The 12,249-nt window shown below is 32.5% G+C and overlaps 1 long non-coding RNA gene across 1 annotated transcript; it reads right to left on the reverse strand.

Moving 5' to 3' along the window:
* Positions 1 to 6,556: 6,556 nt before the first annotated feature.
* LOC124437796 lies at positions 6,557 to 7,841 on the reverse strand. Its single transcript, XR_006945846.1, has 3 exons — positions 7,754 to 7,841; positions 7,061 to 7,600; positions 6,557 to 6,616 (listed from the first exon to the last, which is right to left on the reverse strand). It is a non-coding gene; the product is annotated as an uncharacterized LOC124437796 (long non-coding RNA).
* Between the last annotated feature and the right edge of the window lie 4,408 nt (positions 7,842 to 12,249).

Below are 12,249 nucleotides of genomic sequence, written 5' to 3' on the forward strand. Positions count from 1 at the left end.
CAATTTAACCATCAAATTATCTATTATCTCTGGGATAATATGGGTTCATCTTCGTCGAAACCAGTTTTAACAGATAAAAAAAAGGACTTATAGCTAAGGTCTCACAATATGTTAAGAAAAATGGACTTGATGGTGTAAATAATTTCTACAATGATCAATTAGCTCCTACATGGGAAAAGTTTGAGTTAAATTTCGCCGTAACTGAATCAAGCAATTCAGGAAGGTTATCACTCATAAACGCTTTTGCAGGGTTACTTTCTTTTTCTTCTTTTGCTAAAGTAATGGTATACGTTTACACGTTATCTGTGTTTGTTACTTTATAAAAATAAGGAATGTAATGTATTTAATAATGCAACAATATTTTACCCAGATTAAAAGCTTGCAAACAAGAGGCATCTCTAAATGACGTATCAACTTTGGGAGCTGCGAATTTTCATTTTAAATACAAAAATGTCGAGCTCTGGGATCTACCTGGCATCGGAACACCTGAAAATCCCAATCTTAAAACATACTGCAAAAACGTTGGTCATTTCCAGAAGTACGACGCATTTCTGATATTTAGCAAATGAAGATTTACAGAAAATGAAATACAACTGGTTAAGAAAGTTTCAAAAGAGCTCCATAGACCTTTTGTTTGTGTTCATACGTATGCACATACAGACGTTAAGAATGCCGAAGAGGTTGATGGGTTACAGATTAACAAAGAAACTGCAATGGAGGGAATAAAGAAATTGTACTTTAATAACCTTAAAGGTTTGGTAAATGATCCAACTGATATCTACGTAATCGAAGACAATGACAGGGGGGAATTGTCTTCGATTACGACTGTCTGCCTGAAGAGGTTATCTTGAAGTTGCTGAAACGACGAAAAGATTACTTTTTGAATTGCTTGAACCACGTCAATTACAAAAACAAGGAACTAACCGAAATAGAAAGACGTTTAGCAGAAGCTGCGTTTCACGTTAAAAAATATGGCTTAGTTGATGTTGATGAATTTATTCGAAATCAAATTGAATCATGGAAAATTATGGAGGTACACATTGCTATAAGTGGGAAAATTGGAGCAGGAAAGTCATCTTTCATCAATGCCATAAGAGAGTAAGTATTTGTCTTTCAAATGACACTAAATAGTCATGCAATTGAACATTTTTCAGAAAATTTTGCAAAAAATTATTTTCCTTGAAAATTCATCAATGTTTTGTACACCAGATTTAATTTGAAAAAACCCAAATAGTTAAACAAAGATAGATACAGGAGACTCCGGGACTGGGAAATCATCTTTTATTAACGCCATAAGAGGGTAATCATAACTTTCCATTAACAATGACATTAGGTGCATTTTACATAAGCCGAATTATAACGAATTCGGTGCATGAAAATGCGAAGTTCGAAACGGGCCTTAGTTTTTTGTTTCCAAATGTAATTGCATTCCCTTAGTAACTACAACAGAAATGTACTTTTGTTTTATCATACACCATGTTGCTAATTATATGATTAAGGCAAAACTGTTTGTCTTTCAAGCTGTTAAAATTCTATGATAAATAGTTCTTAGAATGAAATGCTATATAATCGCACAAATATAAGCAATACAATAATTATTACTTTACAAGGTTTCCTAATCAACTTCTCATCTTAGAAGCACTTTTGATAAAACGCAATATGCCGCAGAATTTGAGAATAAACGTATTAACAATGGTGAAAATGTTCGGCTCAGGCTTGTGTTAGAGTTTTTAAGATGATAACAGAATCCAAACCTAACAACAGTGAACCATGTTAAGAAACACTGACAAATAGCTACATGAATATAAAGTTGTCATACTTTCGAAGTTTATTTTGTTTCAGACTTACACCAAACGAAAAGGATGCAGCACCAGTTGGTATCTCGGAAACCGAAACAGAACCCACTGAGTATAGTCATCCTAAACCAAAAAATATCAAACTCTGGGATCTACCTGGTATTGGAACACCTGAAAACCCCGATCTTGAAACATACTGCAATAACATCGGTGATCTAGAGAAGTACGACGCATTTCTCGTTTTTAGCAAATCAATATTCACAAATCGTGAGAGAGTTAGCTGAGACGATTTTAAAAATGTCCAACAATCCTTTTTTTTTGTTTGCACTTACGTTGACATTGATGTCCATAATGCCAAGTTAGACAAAGGAAAAGAATTTAACGACGAAGAAAAGTCTGTATTGTTAAAAATAAAAAAAAATTGCATGAAAAATTTGAAAGATTTAAGGAAGGATAAGACAGATTTTTACCTGATTGATGCGAGATTTAAGAAGAAATATGACTTTGAACGTTTGTATGAAGATGTTTACGAGAAGTTGTTCCTACCAAGACTTGAATTATTTCTAGATTGTTTAAACGATAAATTTTACAATAAAAGCAGATTCAAGTTAAAGTCACGACAAGGAAAACGTGATCCAGATACGATTTACGAAGATCTAATTGAATCATGGCGAAATGTCCATATAAATTTAGCCATAACAGAAGACCCTGGAACAGGAAAATCATCTTTTATCAACGCTGAGAGAGGGTAATAAACCTAAAATCGTGATAATAAAGAAGTGGTTCTTTTCAAGAAGCTTGTGTACTTAATATTTTTCTAAATTTAAGCTGTGTCAAACAAATCTTTTAAAACAAGAAATTTACAATTTTTTTCCATGTTAGATTTTTGTAAACACGACAATAAGTTTTTAATCCTAACGTTCACACATTTGACGATCAAATATTTCTTTTAAGAGTCAAAGCAAACGAAAACGGGGCAGCACCAGTTGGTGCCACAGAAACGACGAGCAAAGCGATTAAATACCTATTTCCAAAGAATGAAAACATCATTTTCTGGGATCTACCTGGCATTTGAACACCTACATATCCTAATCTTCAAGAATACTCTAAAAAAGTACGACGCATTTCTTATTTTTTGTAAAATAAGATTCACTCATTATGACAAAAAGCTGGCAAGAAAAGTTTCAAAAGATCTCAAAAAGCCTTTCTTTTTTGTTCGCACGAACGTCAAATGCGATCTTGAGAACGCCGAGAAAGATGAAGAACAAACGTTTAATGAGGTAGCCGTCTTAAAAAAATGAAGAAAAATTGTTTTGAAAATCTGAAAGATTTGATCCACAATGAAAAAGATATCTACATGATTGACCACAAGGCTCCAGACGGATATGATTTTCAACGTTTGAAAGAATCAATCGCTGAGGCCTTACCAGATGAAAAGAAGAAACATTTTGCTGATTCCTTGGCCATTGTAACTCATGCTATCATAAAATTAAAGGCTAACTTGCTGAGAGGTATGTCATTGATTGATATTATCATATAGGGGTTGTTCATAAGTTTTTATTGTTTGAGTATTTCAATCAATTTTCTTTTCAAGAGGAATCTGCATGAGTAATATAAATTAAGAGACGGTAATACATAATATGAATATTACAGGATTTATAAGCAAACGTTGAATTTAGTGTTATATTGCTCTTACATCAAACACGTTTTTGGGATAATATCTTTAACAAAAATATTATAGCCCAAAATATATTTTAATAGACCTATCATGATTTTTTTGGTTGGTAAAATTTCGTTTTTAACTGTAGACATCTTCATAAGATAGTAATGATACAATGTATGAATATAGCCATTTGTGAATTTTATGTAGGGCTATCATATATTGAAATTTGTTTTCTGCTTGGCAAATCTACGGCCATGATTTCAAATTTGTTAAATTTATAAATTTTAGAACAAGCACTTGTGGTTACACATTGTTTATTGTTAGCTACGTTTTCAAGAGAAACGACTCAACAATGGCTTATATCCCCAATTCTTCGGCTGTTCACGTTTATAAAAGACAAAGTGATCTCAAACAATTCAAATCCGACTTCATCTGCCAAGCACGCATCTCAGCTTATCTCAAATAAATTAATTCCTCGATTGTATGATGCATTAAATGTGCCAAAAGCAAAATCTGATGAAATCATGAATAAGCTTTTAGACGAGGAGTCCTTTAAAAGTGTGGAAGAGTTACCACTGGAAGTTACAGTTTATTTCCTTATAAAGTACATTGATCGTCTTGAAAAATATGCTATAGAACAATGTTAGAGATAATTCACAATAACGCACGAGCTTTTAAAATCATCACAGATTTTCCTTTTGCATGAGACTGTTTACAAATTTCTGTGAAATTTAAAGGCTCCATAACCATGAAGGGGCCTAAATTCTTAACCAAGTTTGTATTGATTAATTCCTAACTTATTTTTTTTATCAACTTAGCCGTTGTGTATTAGCTTGTACGAAATGTTAAATATTTACTTGGTGTAGCTACATATATTTAAAGCTGTGAAAAAACTTCACAAGCATTTATGAACAGCAATATTTGAAATAAGCAATCAACTTCAGTTCTTTTACTCTCAAATACTGAAGTTTACTTCATATCAACTTTGCTCAAACGCAAATTCAATAAAAAATAAATATAAAATGAGGAGTTTTCTCTACCTATGATTGAAATATCAAGAAAACAACTAAATCGACATGCCCCCACTTTATGCAACACTATTTTTGTGTCTACATTATCAAGATTTAAAATCATGCCTAATTTACTGCAATTTACAGCTAAAATGCCTAAAAATAAACGAAAAATATTTATATTAATGTCTAGAACACAGTCATAGTAAGTTGTCAACTGAGAGAGATACAACGATAAAATACTTTTACTGTTTTCTATTTCTGCAGATTTTGCTTTGTGAGATTGAGCTGAACAACGGTTAGCCATTTTTTTATTGCTATTTTACTCATCATACACAACATGGCAGTAATTCATATTTAAGTGAGCAAAGTTACATCCAGTTATTTCACAATAAGTTGGTAATGCGCATGCGTCAAATGCATTTTTAAACCGAACGTATTAAAATTCAAAATTCCAAAATTCAGACAGTTCACATCAAATGCAGCAAAACGAATGCATTTTCAAAATATTGAAAAATAACGACATCCTTTGATGGCATAATCCGTCTCAATGGCAAATATTTTGTCTTTAAGTGATTCATCAAAAGATTAGGAAATTGTTAAGAATTCTTCAGGATCAAAATTCGCATCTTGTTTGCATCATTTAAAATTTTAATGATTTAAGACGCTATGCATTTCAAGAAACAACTCGTCATGTGTCAAAGTCTACGATCTGTTAAGAGTGAATCAACTTTTATTTATGTCAGTTATGTCATCCAGCGTGGGAGGACGAGTCATCATCAAAATAAAGCCAATTTGACTCATCCCCCCACGCTGAATTGCTCTTTTTAAGGTGATATTCACACTTGTCACCACGAAAATGTCTCTGTTTCAAGTGATTTCCTATAATTACAATAGACTTTCTTTACAACAGTATTATTTGCATATTTGCATCTGGAACTATTGAAGATTTTATGATTTTTAAAATTAGAGAATTCGCTTATTCATATATTTGTAACATGCATTCATTCTCGCTAATATTAAAGAAATTTCTTTTATGTAAGGTACGAATAATATTTTTATGGCATTCATATTATATAGATATATGTAGCATAACAGTGAATTAAAACATGAAATTAAGATATGCAAATATCCCAAAAACTTTTATGCAAGGTTCTGTTGGAAAAAACCCAATAACATTGCATTAAATAAGGTTGTTTTTTCAACAAATTAATCGTCCAATTTAAACAATATCCCGGGTGGTAACTTTATGTACAATTTAACTGCTGTTAATCGTGCTCAAGCCGATTTCTTCCTTGTCAAAAACTTATTTCATTTAAAAGTGAACCGATTTACAGAAACACACAAGCATTTTGAAGACATCATTCCGCGTACTTTATTCCATAACTGTAAACGAGATGTTTATATTTTTTCATAATATTATATTTAATTCAAGAATTGTTTATCATAATATTTCTGCAACTTAAGATAAAAGCAGTTTATATAATTGGCCTTGATGGCAAAATACGTGCATTCCTGTTGCTGCGTAATTAAAAGAAGGGAATTACAATTGGAAACCAATAGGTACATGGGAGATTTATCGTGTGCTAATTATCAACGTGCTCGCAACGCGTACCTAAATGAAAATAATGTTAAACCAATCAACTATTAGTTATTTCAAACAATTCTAAATTAGAGTTGACGTTTTTAACAATATCAGCAACTGTAGCTATTTTTTGTACCATAAAGTATAAAATAAGGTGTAGTTGTTTAAGGATAAATAAAATTTTTTAGGCAAACAAGCACCATGCGTTCTGGTCATTTACTGCAACTTTTAATTGTTGCATCCCAAATGTCAAGAGAAACTTTTTCCATATCATTAATGCAGTTTGAAAGAAAATTATGAACGCTAGAAAACGATGACGTTGTTGGCAACATCAGAAATTCATGTTGAAAAGAGTTCGCATCCCCAGAATATTTCGATAAGAGAGCAGATGATTCTTCACTTAACGCCTTAAATTTGTTAGTTCCTTCATCGGGAAGACTGAATTTGTACTTGTATAAAGCTATTTCTTTTAAAACCAAAGTTATGTTGAAACCAAGTCCATCTCCAGAAAGGCGAAGAATGCTCACACAAGCTGCAACACCTGCCATTACGGTTGCTCGAACTACAAATGTTATAAGAAATACTTGTACAAGATGGAATTAAGGAAATCTGCTAAGAATCGTTTAACTTAAAGAATGTGTATCAACCAAGGTGCTTTGCGCTCTTTTGTTCATGTTTACATCTTTGCTTTTTAAGCTTGCGGCACACTGAATGCAAATTCGTCATTATGCGTCGTTTAATTTATTCAAAAAGTTAGCAAAAAACATTGACTAAAAACTCTATTTTACATTAATTATTATCGTTTATCTAAGTTGCATGGACTACATAAACGAAATCCATCATTTTCTTGACTCACAAAATGACTGTCACGCCTTGATTAACGCGCAATGCATCATGGTTAACCCACATTCTTTAAAATAAATTCACATGCATAAAACCAGAACAGCATATTCATGAATGAATACATGGCTACGGCACTGCAGATAATTTCTCACAAATAACAAACCTTTCAATAACTTAGCCTTTCGTTCAATGCTTTCACGAATCACATTACTCAAAGAAAGAATGAAGCACTCTCTTTTATATGCTGGTAACTCTGAAGTAATACATCGAATCAAATGATCAAATCATATTTCTCTGTTTTTTTGTTGTCGATCAAGAACACGAATTTTATATTGTCGTCCAGATCTTTCACATTGTAAAGACAGTCTTCCATCATTTTTTTCAATGCAGATGCTTCATCAAACTTTGGTCCTTCGTCATCCCTCGCATTATTGAGTTCGGTGTCAACATTGGTGCGAATAAAAAAGAAAGGTTTCTTGAGCTCTTTTGAAGCTTTCTTGGCCAGTTCTTTATCAAGGTTGGTGAATCGTTGTTGGCAAAAAATAAGAAATGCATCGTACTTCTCCAAACCACCAATTTTTTTACAGTGCCAGGTAAATCCCAGAAAATGATGTTTCTATTATTTGGGTGTGAATATGGAGTGGGTTCCTTTGTCGTTTCTGTACTCCCAACTGGTGCTGCACCAGCATCGTAAGCTTTAAGTCTGAAAATAATGATTCGATTTTGATTTTAACATATAGTAACATAAAAACCCAAAAATATTCATATAAAACATAAAATGCAGTATCATCATTCGTTTTATGACTGAATATAATGTTATTCTGTTTTATATCTACTTCAAAGTAAGGTGTTTTACCCTCTCACGGCGTTGATGAAAGATGATTTTCCTGTTCCAGAATCTCCTGTTATGGCAAGATTTATCGTCATCTTCTCGAACAAATTAATTTGGCGATGGTAAAAATCTTCGATACCAGAAACGCCATGATGATCAACGTGATCCTTTGCTTGGGCAAGAAGTGCGCATTGTTCATCTTTAGTAATTGAGCTATTTTTATAAATTACATCCTTCAAGGTCTCTAAAAAGCGTAAACTTCGACGTTCTATCAACTTTGAGATCACATTCCGACACAACTGACTGAATTTATCTGGAGCTTTGTCATAAATAGTGTAAATATCTTTTCCATCATCAATCAAATCCCCCAAGTTTTTCAAACAGTCTTTTTTTATGTTTTCCATGACTGATGCCTCATTAAATTGTGATCCTTCATCTTCTCTGGCTTTTTTCAGATCAAGATCAACGTTTGTGCAAACGCAAATGAAAGGCTTTTGAAGCTCTTTTGAAACTTTTTCAACTAGCTTTTGAACATGGTGAGTGAATTGTGTTTTGGAAAAAATAAGAAAAGCGTCATATTTCTTTAGACCACCCTCAATCTAGCAATATTATTCTAGATTAGGATATGTAGATGTTCCAATGCCAGGTAGATCCCATAGTTTAATATTTGCATTTTCAGGATGAATGTACTCAGTCGGCATTAAGTTTGAGTCATTATTACCAACTGGTGCTGCACACTTATCATTAGCTTGAAGTCTACAAAAATATATTGTATGAAACTTTTTTCGCATGTCAATTCCAGTGATATAAATTTAAACTTTAAATTTGAACACATATAACTTAGTTAAAACGCCCATTCTAACTCGAGAACAGTTTTTCTTATATTTGCAAAACATAATAGTCGTCAAATAGCACAACAAAATTCGCGTCAAACCAATCTTATATGAGGCAATGTGATATGGAAGTAAATCATGTTTCATGTACGTGCCATTAGTGACACTTGCGCCTAAACATTGCAAGAAAGATTTTGATTAGTTTAAGGACTTCGTGTCAATCACGCGTGATTTATGTAATCACCCAACAATACAGAAGAATTGGAGGTTTGACAAAGAACATGTAGCATCTCAAATATGTGCTATTAACAAAGATTAACTTACATATAGTTTTATTTTACTTTGCCTTGATTGAAAAAAAATATATATAGATAAGAAAATTTTTTCAAAGGGTGGTTTTCTCTTTAATTTGCAAAAAATGTTTCCTAATCTATTCCAACGTGATCAAGTATAGATTATTACCCTCTCACAGCGTTGATAAAAGATGACTTTCCTGTTTCAGATTCTCCAGTTATTGCAATGTGTATTTCCTTATTCATCCATAACTCGATGTGATGAATCATATCAACATCATCAATATCTTGAATGAAATCATCAACATTAACTGAACCATATTTCTTAATTCGAGACTCGGCTTCTTATTCAATGAATTCCTTGTTTCCGAATATGACTGGCTTCGATGAAGATGAACCCATTGCCGAAGAAAATGGACAATTTGATGGTTAAAATGCCAAGAAATTTAAAGACGATGAACGATGTCGTCAATGTTAAACTGTCATCAAACTGCAGGGTTTCTGTTCTTTTCATTATATGGTAAATAGTTCCAGGAATATGATGCAATATTTAAAAACAATAATGAATCACTTAGATTCGTACAAAAAGTATTGGAGGAAGAAAAAACTACCATTTAAAATGCATTCATGTAAGCCACAACTTCTTGAGCTTGCATTTTGTAAGGGTGTATTGCTATTCAAAATAAAAAGAAAAAGCGTTTCGATATGCTGTATTGAATTGATATAAAGATTGTCCAAAGGTCGATCTCATCATTTGAATTCATCTCAGCACGAAATGAACGTGAAAGACACGTGTAGATCGTTATGTAAATTTGGACTGAAAAATAATTTCCTGTTGGAATATCCTTATAAAAATATTACTAACATAACTTGAATTTAATTAAGATACCTGCTTCTGCCATTATAACTCAAGCCACAAAATATGTGAAAGCTAAATATGTAAAAAACTTTATGCACTAGGCTGACGTGTTGGACTTTCACTTTTTCAGTTCATTTTACTATTTACTCAAAAGATATATTTTTTGTAAAATTTATTGAAAATACTAAAAATGTGCGTAACACTTTAAAGCAAATTCGATGTCATATATTTTTGTAAGAACGATGGAATTTTCTTAATCTGTATTGTAAATAAAAATCCTTTATGAAAATCATGCAAAACGCCGACCACATACCATGACGTTAACTTATAGCTACAGAAGGAGTTCACTTTTAATTTATAAATGCTTTATGTTTGGACAAGTTGTTTTCGACAAAAACTACTATACACTTAAGATTTATAAATACAATTTGTCATATAAAAGATGATTGAACGAACTTATTGAGACGTATGTTCACACCAGACATATTTTTAAATTATGTAAAAAATTCCAGCAATGCCAGCTAACCATTAACTAATTATCAATAGCACTGAAAATGAAAAAGAGCATAAATGATGCAGCATTTCACTCCGTTTAAATATTGTAGAACCTTGATTGAGTCGACAGAATTTGGTTTAAAGCCAGATTTTTATGTGAAATGAAAAAATAAAAATGTGTATAATATGTATAAAAGCAAGTTTTTATCCTTCCCTTCAAGGCGTATCGTTTCTTCAGCTAAATATGCCCCTTGAATTCCAAAAATTCTTGTTTTTTTTTTGTGAAACAAAACGTGCAAACTTTCACATTACATTCACTTCAACAAGTGATATTCAATAAAGCGTTTGTTTATAAAATTTGTGGTGAATAATAAAAAATATACAGACGGATCACTGTTGTCTTTACCTATGATATTTTTCTTCTCACTTAAGTTGCTCGGCGCATGTCGTTCGCCATTTATTCAGCCATTCAATAAGACTTTTTCTCTTTTTCCAGTCATTAAAATATAGATATTCTCTAATTTACTATTCAGAATGACGTCATGTTATTTTAGTGGTTGAAATCAGTGACAAACTCTAACCAAAATGGAATTGTGGACGTGAAGATGCGGTTCACAACTGAGTGACCCTTCTGTGCTTGGGGTCAGACTAAAAACTTTTCCAAAAACTTTTGTTTGAAATCTTAGCGTAACCAAGCCAAATGTAAAGTGCAACGTTTTCCAGATCGTCGACGCACATTGAAAGAAAGTCATAAGCGTTATATTTTGTTGCTTATTATGCACAGCATACTAACACTTCAAATATGACAATGCGACAACATCGATCAAAATGATATCAGCTAATAAGCTCAAAAAAAGACCACAAAACACCTAAAACATACGCCAAAAAGACTAGAATGTTTTACCCTGTAACGGTTTTGATAAAAGATGATTTTCCTGATCCAGCATCTCCAGTTATGGCAATATATACATCCATGTTTCTCCATGATTCATTTTGATCTCGAATAAAATTATGAACATCATGTAAACCATGTTTTTTAACACGAAATGTGGCTTCTTCAAAACGTTTTTCTTGTTCGGTCAGTTCTTTGTTTCCGTAAAAGACACGGTTCAGAGAATCTAAAAAGTATTCTTTTCTACGTTTAAGCAACTTTAAGGTGACATCTTTGCGCAGACGATCGAAGTCATATTTCTCTTTGGCATTTTCATCAATGAGGTAGATATCAGTTTCATTATTCACCAAACCTTTCAGGCTTTCTAAGCAAGATTCTTTTATTTCCTTTATTGCAATTTCTTCGTTGACCTGTTTACCATTGCCATCTTTAGCATTCTTGACGTCATCATGGACATGCGGACAAACACAAAAGAAAGGCCTGTGAAGCTCTTTTGAAACTTTTTCAACCAGCTCTTTCTCATCATTTCTGAATATTGATTCGCTAAATATCAGAAAAGTGTCGTACTTCTTTAGACCTCCATAGTTTTTACAGTATGTCTCAAGATTGGGATTTTCAGTGACATGTAAGTCGCCGAGTTTGATATTCTTGAATTTAGGATGAGAATATGTAGCTTCCAAAGTTGATTTGTCAACCGGTTCTGCCTTCTTTCTGTATAAAATATTGATACATTATAACTTGAATATGTTGTATAGATAATGACAACCACAATAATGTGTGATCTTTATGCAGCCTTGTTATGTAATACAAACAAGAAGTGAGTTACCCTGCAATGGCTTTAACAAATGACGACTTTCCTGATTTGCTTGATCCAATTATGGCAAAATATAGATCAGATTTCTCCCATTCAGCAACTTTTTCATTGTGGAAGTGAGTTCTACCATCAAGTCTATTTTGTTTCTTAAATTGTCTGGCCTTCTTTAAAATCTTCTCTTCGTCAGATTCTATTTCAACTGATTTCGATAAAGATGAACCCATAATATGCCAAAAAATTGAAACTTCAAGAATTCTCACGTTAAATTACGAACAATTTCGTCCAAGTTAAACGTTATAGTTGTTACAAAGCTAACAGCAAACTGCAGGATTTC

The sequence above is a fragment of the Xenia sp. Carnegie-2017 genome, unplaced genomic scaffold (genome assembly GCF_021976095.1).
Source record: "Xenia sp. Carnegie-2017 unplaced genomic scaffold, XeniaSp_v1 HiC_scaffold_17, whole genome shotgun sequence".
Classification (NCBI taxonomy): domain Eukaryota; kingdom Metazoa; phylum Cnidaria; class Anthozoa; order Malacalcyonacea; family Xeniidae; genus Xenia; species Xenia sp. Carnegie-2017.